We start from the raw sequence: 11403 nt of genomic DNA, 5'->3' as shown, positions 1-11403 counted from the left end.
ATGGTGTGCTTTCCCCACTCATTCCCAGTCAGGCTTATCTCAGCCTGCAGTACAGTCAGATCTTGTGAGCCCCCTGTGACCCCTTGAATGGTTATGGGCTCGGTCCCTCTGTAGCTTGATGGTATTAGGGTGCATTGGGCCCCTGTGTCCACCAGAGCTCGGTACTTCAGGGCTTCCGAAGTGCCAGGCCATTTCACAAACACATCCCAGTACACTCTGTTGTCCCTGACCTCCGCCTGGCTGGAGGCAGGGCACCTCTAATGCTGGCGGCGATGCCCACATTTGTCACAGGGCCCTGTGTTACTGGGAGAAAGGTCTCTTGAACGGGAGGAACCACCCTGGGAAACTGGGGCTGCCCTTCTCCTGGGCGAGTTATTCCCATTGGGGCCACCTTGCAGTTCCCATACTCTGGCCCAGAGTGCAGAGGTGGGTTGGCCATCCCAGCGGTTCATGTTTTCCCCATGGTCACAGAGAGCTCTCCACAGAGCCACCCTTGACATCCCTGATTAGCTTGGGGTGATCTCCTAGGGGGAGGAGAATGACGTTTATTCCTGATGGCTGAAACATGGATCCATTCTGATGGAGAAGGTGAAGGGAGAGAAAAGGTGTCATCTCCTTCCTTCAGTTCAGGCTTGGAGGCCTTAATCTCTTTGATGATGTCTTTAGTCATAGCCTCTATGGCTGAGATTACGGGCATGTGACTGACATTGTCTTCATATTCCCTCAGGTCACTAGCAAACTCACCCACAGTTTTAGGACTTCCATCCTGTTCAGTCAGAAGCATCCCTCCTAGTGTGTGTGCATATCTTTGAGGGGCACCCTGGGTGAGTTTCTTTACTAAGGACTGTTTCATGGACACCTGATCTGGGTCCAAGGGGAGCTGGCCATTTCCATAGATGATCTCCAGCACAGCCATCTGTCTCAGGTACCGAATGCCCTGTTCCATAGCTGTCCATTTAATTAGGGCCCAAGGCAAATCCTCTCTGGTAGGGTACCTGCGCTTTATAGCATTAGTAATCCGAGCCCAGAGAGTGTGTGTTCCATCGAGTTTTGCTAATTCTTTATCCAAACCAGCATCATGAGACAGGGAGTCTAGAAGCTTTGCCTCCCTCTTATCTAGATCTACAGTTTCTGCACCCTCATCCCAACATTTTAGGGTCCAGTTTAGTATTGTCTCACCCTCTCTCCGTGCGTAGTCCAGACGAGTTTGCCTTAATTCTTTTCTGGGCAGAGATGTGATGGTTATGATCTCCTGATCTGAGTCCTCTCCATCTGCTGGTGGGTTCTGAGTTGTGCTGGGTCCTGCTGAGGTGCCTTCTTCACCATCCGTATTTGGAGCTGATTTTTGCATCTTTTTCCTGCGTGTGGTAACTGGTGCTAAGGAAACTACAGGTGGAGGAGCATCAGGGGTTATGTGTGAAGCTGTTGGTGGGGGGTCAAACCCGCGGGGCTGGGCCTCAGGTTTGGCCAGCCTCCATCGGGCTGGACAGCATTCACAGCAGCCAGACCCCTCCCTCCTGTTTTCATAAACATTATCACAGTGTCTGCAGTGCTTACAGCTCTCCACCGTTGGGCCATTAAGGCTTACAAAAGAATTCCCTAAACCCATTGTCCCTCCACAGATAGCTCTTAATGGGTTGGGGCACCCCCTTCCCCAGGTGGCCAGAGCATGATTATCAAGATTACATTTAAGCCTACAGAACATATTTTTACATAGTCCCATTCTCCTTCAGCAATATTTTTATCCACAAGTTTAGTTTCATAATAGGTTTTAGAGAAATTCTTTATGTCAGAAAAGTTTGAGAAGTGCCCACCGCCAGTAATATTGATGGAATTCAAGAGGTACATGCAAAACTGCATTGGCAGAGTTTTTATCCAGTCAAGCAGCATCTCTATAATTAACCAAAGCACATGGTAAGTCAGTAGTTTATACACATGCGTCCAAAAGATCCAGCCAACAGCCCATCCAAAAACTTGAACCATAAGAATCTGTAAAATTACCATCTCTACTTCCAAACCCTTCTTTCCCAATCAGGTATTATTTTCAAGCAAAAAATATTATTTCCCAAGCCCCACCTTGGGCACCAAAAATATTGTGGTAGTTTGAGCTCTGAGTTTAGGAGCTCAAATGATAATAGATATAAATTCCTCCCCCTGCCCCTCTCCCTTTTCTCTCAGCAGGGTGGAGAAAGAGAAGAAAGGAAAACAAAAAAAGAAGGGTAGGGGAAAGAAAAAAAAATCGTGAAAGAAATATTCTGAAGTCGGTTTGGAAGTAGGAGGAGTAAATTTTTTTTTTTTTTACAAAAGGGAAAGGAAAAATAATTTTGTGTGTGTATATATATATATATATATATATATATATATATATATCAGTAACAGGGGGGGTTCACAGAGGTGAGGGATGAGGGTAAGCGGGAAAAATATACAAAACCAAGCCTAGATGGCCTTGTGTTCCCCTGGATGTCGGTGGATTCAGTTGGGAGAGAGAAAGGGCTCCAGCCACGTGGTCCGGTGCAGGAGGCAGTGACAGCAACAGCAGTAGCAGATCTTCTTCAGCGGATGAGGCAGGAAAGAGAGAGCGAGCAGCAAGATGTCCGCCCTTTTTATAGGCTTGCCGGACAGGAAGGGGGAGTGGAATAGACCACCTTTGAGTCAGGGGACCACCTTCTCCCAGCAGGGGAGGGGCCAAGCCCTCCCCCAGATTAAGTTTCTTTTGTCCACCTGGGGTTGGGTTCTTCTCAGACCCATCCAGGATGGGTGTGCCCCAGCACAGAAGGGATCTCCAAAGCCCATCCAGCCCAACCCCCCTGCACTCAGTAGGGACATCCTCCACTAGATCAGGCTGCCCAGAACCCTGTCCAGCCTCACCTTGAATATATCCAGGGACGGGGCCCAACCACCTCCTTGAACAACCTGTTGCAGTGTTCCACCACCCTCATGGTGCAGAACTTGTTCCTCACATCCAGTCTCAATCTGCTCTGCTCTAGGTTGAAGCCATTGCCCCTGGTCCTGTCCCTGCAGGCATTTGCAAAGAGTCCCTCTGCAGCCTTCATGTAGCCCCTTCAGGTGCTGGAAGGTCACTATTAGGTCTCCCTGGAGCCTTCTCTTCTCCATGCTGAACAACCCCAGCTCCCTCAACCTGTTCTTGTAGCAGAGGTGCTCCGTCCCCCTGAGCATTTTTGTGGCCTTCCTATGGACCTGTTCCATCATGTCCATGTCCTTTTTGTATTGCTCCTATTATGTTCCTATAAGAAGGAAAGCTCACACTCATGAACAGTCCAAGTGGTTTTGTGCTGAGCAGGCACAGTAAAACCAACAATGTGTTTAATTTTGAAAAGTAACTATATAGGATCAAGAAGGCACAGCACAGCTGAGAGATTTGCACAAGCCAAGCCTAATTGGTAATGTGAAATAACAAGTGTTTTATACACAACAAAGCACAACTAAGGCATAGCAAACCAATTAACACTATTACTAATATTAAGAGTCTAATATTAAGAGTCTAGTCTGCACTAACCCTTTCAGCCAAACGCTCAAGTCCAGCCAAGCATCTAGATGTCTTGTTTTACCTTTTGAAAGTGAGCAATTAATTGCTGAGTTTCTTTATGAATAGATTTAGAGTGATCTTGCAGATCCATACAACACAATCCTTCAAATTCATCACACCCATACTAGTGGCGTTCGCCTGCTTGACTACCAAGCAAGCTAGTCTTCCTAAATTTGATGTGTTGTAGCTGCTTTGGGATTTGTAAGGCTGCTGTTGCAGTCAGCATCCAAAGGATGATGAAGGCACCGGTCAAACCCATCGTGCTGGGACCTTATGTGGTCCAAAACCTGTTGAGACACAAGCATATCCTCCACCCCAAGTTATTAATTCACAGGGATCAGACCACTGACCTGTTTCTAGATCCCGAACTTTTACTTTGACACCTGATGGCACTGCACTGGTGGTGGGGAAAGAATTGAAATGATGTATCATTGGAGTTTCCTGGGAATCATTCAAGAACTGCAAAAGGTTTAAAACATACATAGCTTTGTTCAACCCGGCCTCTGGAGAATCTCCTGCCATTCCCCCTCTTTGTTTTTGCAAAAGTTGCTTCAGTGTGCCATGTAGGGGAAGGGATAATACTGGGAACATGAGTGATAGCCCACAACTGCGATAACGAATTAACTTTACCAGATAGGTAGGCTGGGCCATTTGTCTGTTCCTGGCTAAACATTGTTTAGCTATAACATTTTGGTGACTTAACATATAAATACACATATTCTCTAATTACATGACATTAAGGCATTGAGGCATTCAGTCCTGAATGAGATGTTTCCTCGGGGGACACTCGTGCAGTCAGCTTCAGATAGACACTTCTGATCTCAGTTAAACAGGCGCTGTGGTCAGACTCAGTGGTCAGCTGATTGTCAGCTTCACGGATGCCGCTGTTTGTCCCATCTTTTGAGTCTTGCGCTGGGCTTTGCCATGCTGCCATTAGGAAAAAAACTGTAGGTGGAAAAGATTAATCCCTTTCTTAGCCTTGAGTTTTCCCTAGGGTAAAACTCTGTATCAAAAAAAAGAGAAAAGAAATTTTTTTGTGATTTTTTTTTGTTGTTTTCATATTCTTATAATCCTTATCTTAAAACCTGTATAAACACAAAAACCAAAACAACACTCTATAACATTCCTAAAATAAACTCTTAAGTCCTGCTAATACCAAAAAAGGTCCCAAAAACTTAAAAAACTACGTGAGAATTAAACCATCAATGTAATGTGCAAGAAAACAACAACAAAAAAGAGATGATATATTATATAATGCACGCTTTTCAAAATGAAAACTTATTACCATATATAGAGAGCTCTTTTTGAAATTTGCCAGCAGACTCAAAAATGGAAGGTTCGAACCAGAAAAAAGAAAGGAAAAACCTTAACCTATAAACTTATAAACCCAGTAGCACTTATACAGTGTTATGCTTATTGATTAGGAAAAATACTTAATAACTAAAAACTTATAAGCAAACGTCATTTTCTATAACACTTAACATACCTTATTACAAATACCAAATTTGGTTTTTGGGTAGTCAATAATCATCATGCTTATTGTAAAAAACGTAACAATTGCAAACACTAAAATAATAAATTTCTCAAATGTGTTACAATCAGAAATAATGATAAAAACAATACATATATATCAAGTTTGCATAAAATGGCGAGATACCTTTCTTAAGAAAACTTAACACTGTTACTTTAAAATCAGAACACAGGTTTCTGCAGACCTTCAACAGGTGCAAAACAAGGGAGTGAGATAAGGAGGGAGAAGGAAGGAGGGGGGGAGAGGAAGGAGGGGTGAAGAAGAGGGAGGAAGGAGGGGGAAGGAGGGAGAATGGTAGGAGGGAGGGCAGGGGGGAAAGGAGGGAGGTGGGGGAAGGCACTTTTTTTTTTTTTTTTTTACTCCGTAGAATTCCTTTAATTGCCACTAACTACAAGTCTGTAAAAGATTTGGAAAAAAAACAGCTATATTTGAGCTGCAGGTCAGTCCTCGTAGGCTTTGCAGGACAGTGCCTGAAGCCACTGCTGCCACCAATTCACCTCTGTGGGCAGCTGCAGCTGAGTCCTCACTGATGTCAGTGCTGGAACCTTTCTTGCCATTGCTGGAGGGGGTGGACTTCCCATATCCGAGTTCAGCTCAGAGACTCAGAGATCTGTTGGTCCTTCCTCTTTCAGAGTCTCTGTCCTGCCCTGCGCTCTGCTCTCCACCTCTTTGAGCTCTGTAGCTCTGCTGGCTCTGAGGATGCTGCTGACTGCCGTGCAGTTGCAGAAGGATGGACTATGAGGGCTTTGGCATAGTTTGCAATCTGAGTCACAGAGGAGACGCTTTCACTGCTCTCAGAGGGGCTTCCCTCTGCTGGGGCTGGCTCCGGAGAGAGGACAGCCCAGCTCTCCTCTGAGGGTCTCTTGGGAGCAGTGGGGTAGCTTCCCTCCAGGTCTGCAGGGGCAGATTCGTTCTCTGTTGCTTCTGGAAATTTGATGTTTGCACAAGGCAAGACATCCCCAAGAGCTCCTCTTCATCCTCTTCTTAGCCTGGCTCCTCTTGGTGAATGCTCTGCTCTGCACTGCTCGCTGCTTCAGAGACTTTGAGTAGGGGTCTCAGTGACTCTAAATCTGATCCACTGCAAATCTTCCATAAGGGTCTGGATATCAGCAAGAGTTTTTAACTCAGTCTTAAACGTAGTTTTCTGGGGGACAATGATGCTGTCGTTAATAGACCACTCAAGGCACTGATCGATGCACCTTTTCCGGCGCTACTTGCAGTCCCGCTTGCCCCAGTACTTGATTACGGCGATGTTGACGGAGGCCGTAGGGTGATGATAGCGGCCGTTCCTCTGCCATCACGCTGCCGCCGCTCCCGCGGTGTTCCCGGGTTCAGGCCTAAGGGCAGGCTGGCATCACCGCTCTGAGGCTCCTAATGTCCCAGTCAGGGGCCATCTCCTTCCTCCGCTTCCGCACTGATGTCTGTGCAGTTTGAAAATTCAAAGCCTGGGGGGGAGAAGCTACAAAAAGCCTCCACTGCCAAAGTCTCTGTATGTTTATGCGTGCAAGCTGTTAGCACCTCATTCACAGCAGGATTTCCCAAGGCACACAAAACTCTTTGGCAATCAATGTTTCTCTTGCTTTTCTTGCTTTTCTAAGGCAACCTCAGTGTCGGGCACTGCTTTAATCTCTCTGATCTTATCTTCCTTCTTAGCACAGTCCCAAAACTTAGCTCTGGTCTTATCCTGGATTCCTGGGTCATGTTAGAAAGGTGGTGCTTCGTTGCTGACCAGTCTCTGGGGCTGCTTTTTCCACAGGGAAAGCCATGGGCTCACTAGAGTTATCAGAAATACTCATAAGGGAATGCATCTGCACTGGAGTGGTAATCGTATGTGGCACCCCTAAGGCAGCTTTCTGATGAACCAGCTGCCAAAGTCTCGATGGTGATGGAGGGGTTACAGGGAGGTAAAAGTCGACATTCTCCTCCTCCCACAGTCTTTTGCGACCTCACAGCCCAGGGTGAGATCTCCTTCTCACCTTCCTCACTGTAGGGGACGAAAATTGCTGCTGCTGTTGAGGATCGTTAGGGTAGACCAATAACAGTTGAACAAAGTCTCGGGGGCTTTTCCACTTCATAGGGATTTTAAGCTGCTCATTAGGAAGAGGATTTTCTACTCTCCAGCACCCTTTTCCTCTGGAACCATCAGAGCAGCTGGGCAGCTAAGGGAGGGGGGCGCGGAGACTGCTGGTATGTCATCCACTGCTTTAGTTATCTCCCCTACACCCAGCTCAATTCCCTTTTCTTTTAGCTTCGTTTTAAATTCCTCCTCCTTTTTATCTTGCTCTTGCTTGGTGTCTTTTAGCGTTTCATTAAGCATTCGCCGAGTAGTAGCCATATCTACAAGTTCTTTATCTCCTTTCATTAAGGCTTCCCATAAATAATTAACCAGCTTCTGCCATGCAGCAACACTAAAGGTGGAGCCGCGAAAGAAATTTCTTACTGCTTCCCCCATAAAATTCAGCCTCTTTAAATCATAGTCACTAGCTTTTATACCTCTACGCTTTAGGAGCGTTTCCCAAATTCCAATGACTAAATCCTTTTCCTTTGTTAGATTCTGTCCCATTATGTTCCTGGTGGCTCACCTTAATAGGTGTCGAAGTACAGGTCCGGGCTGAGGTGGATTCCTATGATGCAGGCTGGGGGGCTTCTCCTGCGGGGCCGCACACCTCGGGGGCAGGCTGCGGCGCAGTTCTCTCGCCTCCGGCGGCCCCCGGGTCCCTTGCCCGTGGCAGTGGCGGTGGGTCGGTGCTGCCCTGCCCTTGACTGGACTCCGGCCACTGGATGCTGGCGGCAAGGCTGTGCGAGGGTGGGCTGGGCTGTGGCACCGTCGCTTGTCCAACAACCTGCGTCTGTGTGTCTGTCTTGTCTTGTCTGCGCTGCTGCAATAGGGTGAGTGCCTCCCGCTCCTAATACCGTTCGCACTTCAGCCGTACCTGCCTCCCGCTTCTCTGTGATACTAAACATGAGTTCCGGGTCCTTCAAATGTCCTTTTTCTTTTACCCATTGACAGAGCTCTTTGAGCCTCTTCATGCTCACGCCAGCATCTTGCTTAGCAAGCAGTAGCGTGAATGCCGCCTCCCAATTCATACTTGGTTAAGCGGTCTTCCGTAGTAGGTCCAAGAACTGGCGCGCTCAGTTGATTTCCAGCTCTCCCTCTAGGGTGCCATCCGCTTCAATCTCCTGTCCCCCGTCCGCACCTTTTTCCGATGTGGGGTTCCTGGGTCCCAATACAGGAGGTGAGATGTAACCTCACCCCCCAGCTGCCGCGGTCTTTTTACCTCGCAGCACCACTCCTGTTCCGGGTCAGAAACAGTCACATAGTAACCCGTCTCTCTGCCAGCTTAGGCCACAGCTTCTTGGCATAGCCTGTCTTCTCGTTGCTTCTGTGAGACGGGTCCAAGTGGGCTTGAAGCAAGGTTTGAGCAAGGCAAGGGTGACTACCAAATCACTTGTATATATACATCTTGCCAGAGATCGATTGGTCCAATTGATGCAAGAGAATTGGGAATTAGAGAAAGATTGATTGACCAAGGGCAAGTAAACTGGACATTATATCGCTTACATTTAGGGCTTGCAAAAGCAGGATGAGAGGGTGTAAGGTCTAAGGTTTCGCTGCTTGTTTGCCTGTGAAAAGGGATGAAAAGATACAGGTGTAAGGCTTCACTGCTTCACTGCCTGTGAAAGGAGGATGAGAAGATGAAAGGCTACTATGATAAGGGAGGAACCGCTTGCAAAAACAAGATGAGAGGAAAGGCAGTGGAAGGCCATCATGATAGGAAAGCCATGACTTAATTCTTGATCATCGGAACCCCCTTGGACCAGCGAGGAGGCTAGTCAAGAAGCATGTGTGAGGAAGAAAGGTGAAAAGTTCATCTCTGAGGAAAACTATTTACTTCATCCTGTACAACCACCACACGACCACCACAGAACACTGCTCAGGCGCAAAAGGGACTTTAAGCTCATTCTAATATGAAGTGAGACTAGGACATGAATATGTATAGGTGTATTGTGAGACCCAATGCATAGGTAACATTTCAGGGAATAAATAGGGTAGTTAATGCTGCTGAAGGTATGCATGCTTTGGAGGAATTATCCCCATGCGCCTCAGCTCTGAATAAATACCTACCTACTTTACAACTTTTGAGTTGTGGAGTTTTTCCACGCATCACAATGGGGCACTGAAGCTAACCTGTAGTTGCCCGATGGAAAGGCGTTCTGCCAGACTATAACCATAAAAGGCAGAAGCAAGACCTTGTTTCTGGGGGAACAGTGGTCAACTTACATGCTCTCACACCGGATAAACATCTTGTTTACCAGAGAGGCAGGGGTCCTGTCCCCTTTGTTCTTTTTCTTGCATTGCCCTGTTTTCCTGCAGGAAGGAGGGGAGAGAAAGGGACCCTGTCTAGACACAGGCCTCTCTGGGTTTGTACTGGGCCGTGTCATGGCCCTACCATGACAGTTGTCCAGGGAGGTTGTAGATGCCCCCTCCCTGTGATTTAGAGAAGGACAGGAAACTCAGTAAGTTTCTTGTATTACGCCTTTATTACAGCGCTGGACACAGGTAGGATCTCTCCAAAAGACCTGTGTATCGAAAGAGATTTCAGTACAAACTTATATAGTCCATGCTTCTTATCTTATTCGGAAATATATCAATGCGAAAATAACAGAGGGATGTTGAGGTTTACACAGGCAACCCCGTTTCCTCCTGTCTATACAAAGGTTATCTATCTCAAGATGACAGGGGATGGCAATATTTCACAGAAAGTCAAAGGTTATCTATACAGGGGATGGAAGTCCTGGTTCCTGTTTGTTGGGCTTTTCCTTCTTTTCTTTAATCACCTGGAGGTGTTTAAGGGCCTTGAGGGAAGAAAGAGAGAAAAGAAGCAGAGATTATGTTAGGTCAGGCTGTTATCTTCACAGTGAAGGAAGCAAGGAGTGTAGAAACACCCTGCTAGACTGCTACAACAGAACTGAATATTGTTTTGAGAACTAAATCTTAAGGGAGCTATCCTTCCAATGGAATTGTTTAGAATAATCATTATTTTCTTTTTTACACCCAATAGTGATTTATTTACATTCCTATTACTTTCTGCTCAAGATCTGTGAAAAATTTTAAAAGCATAGCCCTAAAACCAGTACAGCTGGAAAGGGAATATCTTTGTAGGCCTCAGATAAGGAGATGATGATTCCTGGAAGGAAGGGCAATAAATTGTGAAGTCAGCAGTTTTCTTGAAGTTAAGAAAGCACAGAGACTCTTCCAGACAATTAAGACTTTCACTAATGAGTCCACACCTCTCTGAGCATGTAGAAACCTCAGGGTCAGCTAGCAAGCAGAGTGATAAATAGCATTGGAGCATCAGAGGGGGAGGCAGTCAGGGGAATTCTTCTTGAAGCCCCTTCCCCAAAATTCACCAGAGGCTGGGAGTGTGCCAGTGGAAGACAGATTTGCATAATTAGCATGAGCTCCGAAATGTTGATGACTATGTTAATGATTCTTTGCAAAAGCAATGACTGTGCATTGATGTGTGTTTTATAGGACTGGATCCAAACCTGTTTGGGATGCAGGGACTCTGTAGAATGATTTGCTCCCATAAATGCCTTTTGACTCCCTAAAACTTTCAAACTGGTCTCAGAGAGTTTGAATTTGAGATTATTTGGTAGCAGTGGGAGGTGTCCCTGCCTATGGCAGGAGAGTTGGAATGAAACGGTCTTTAAGGTCCTTTCCAACCCAACCCATTCTATGAATTTATGAATTGTCATGGTTCTGAGGCCAGATTCTGAGCCCCAGGCCAGTTCTCATCTCAGGACAGCACACCCATCACACCTTTGAGCCCTGGTTTCTACTAAGCATTGAAAAACTACCAAATATATTGTTGAACTGCCAAACTTGCTGGAAAAGTGTTTGTGACATGAGGCAATGATTAATTTTCGTTTGTTTCTTACAATGTATAATGACAGGGTTTTTTTTCCACTGAAAATGTCTGCTGCTGCAGTCCCATGTCACTGCCGCAGTGACAGCATCTCCTGAGAGATTCCTGGCTGTTCCTCAGCTCAGGATGTGCTCTAGGGATTTGTATTGCACCTGTATTTAGTCAAGCAAAGCAAATCTAGCATGGGGCAGCTACACCCAAAAGGGCATCAACCTAGGGTAATCTGATGAGTGCTTTAATTCTGCAACCCGGTTGTAAGTGAAAGTGTCATGAAGAACCACTCTTCACGGTTCTTGTGTTGGCTGGAAGAGCAGCGCCTGCTCTCGAGTGCCCGTTTCCGCAGCACTAGACCTCACTCAGGCGCTCATTCATTTCCCTGCGCCACGCCCGCCCTC

Source organism: Indicator indicator, chromosome 24 (assembly GCF_027791375.1).
Source record: "Indicator indicator isolate 239-I01 chromosome 24, UM_Iind_1.1, whole genome shotgun sequence".
Taxonomy (NCBI): Eukaryota; Metazoa; Chordata; class Aves; order Piciformes; family Indicatoridae; genus Indicator; species Indicator indicator.
Note: the sequence above shows the minus strand (reverse complement) of the source record.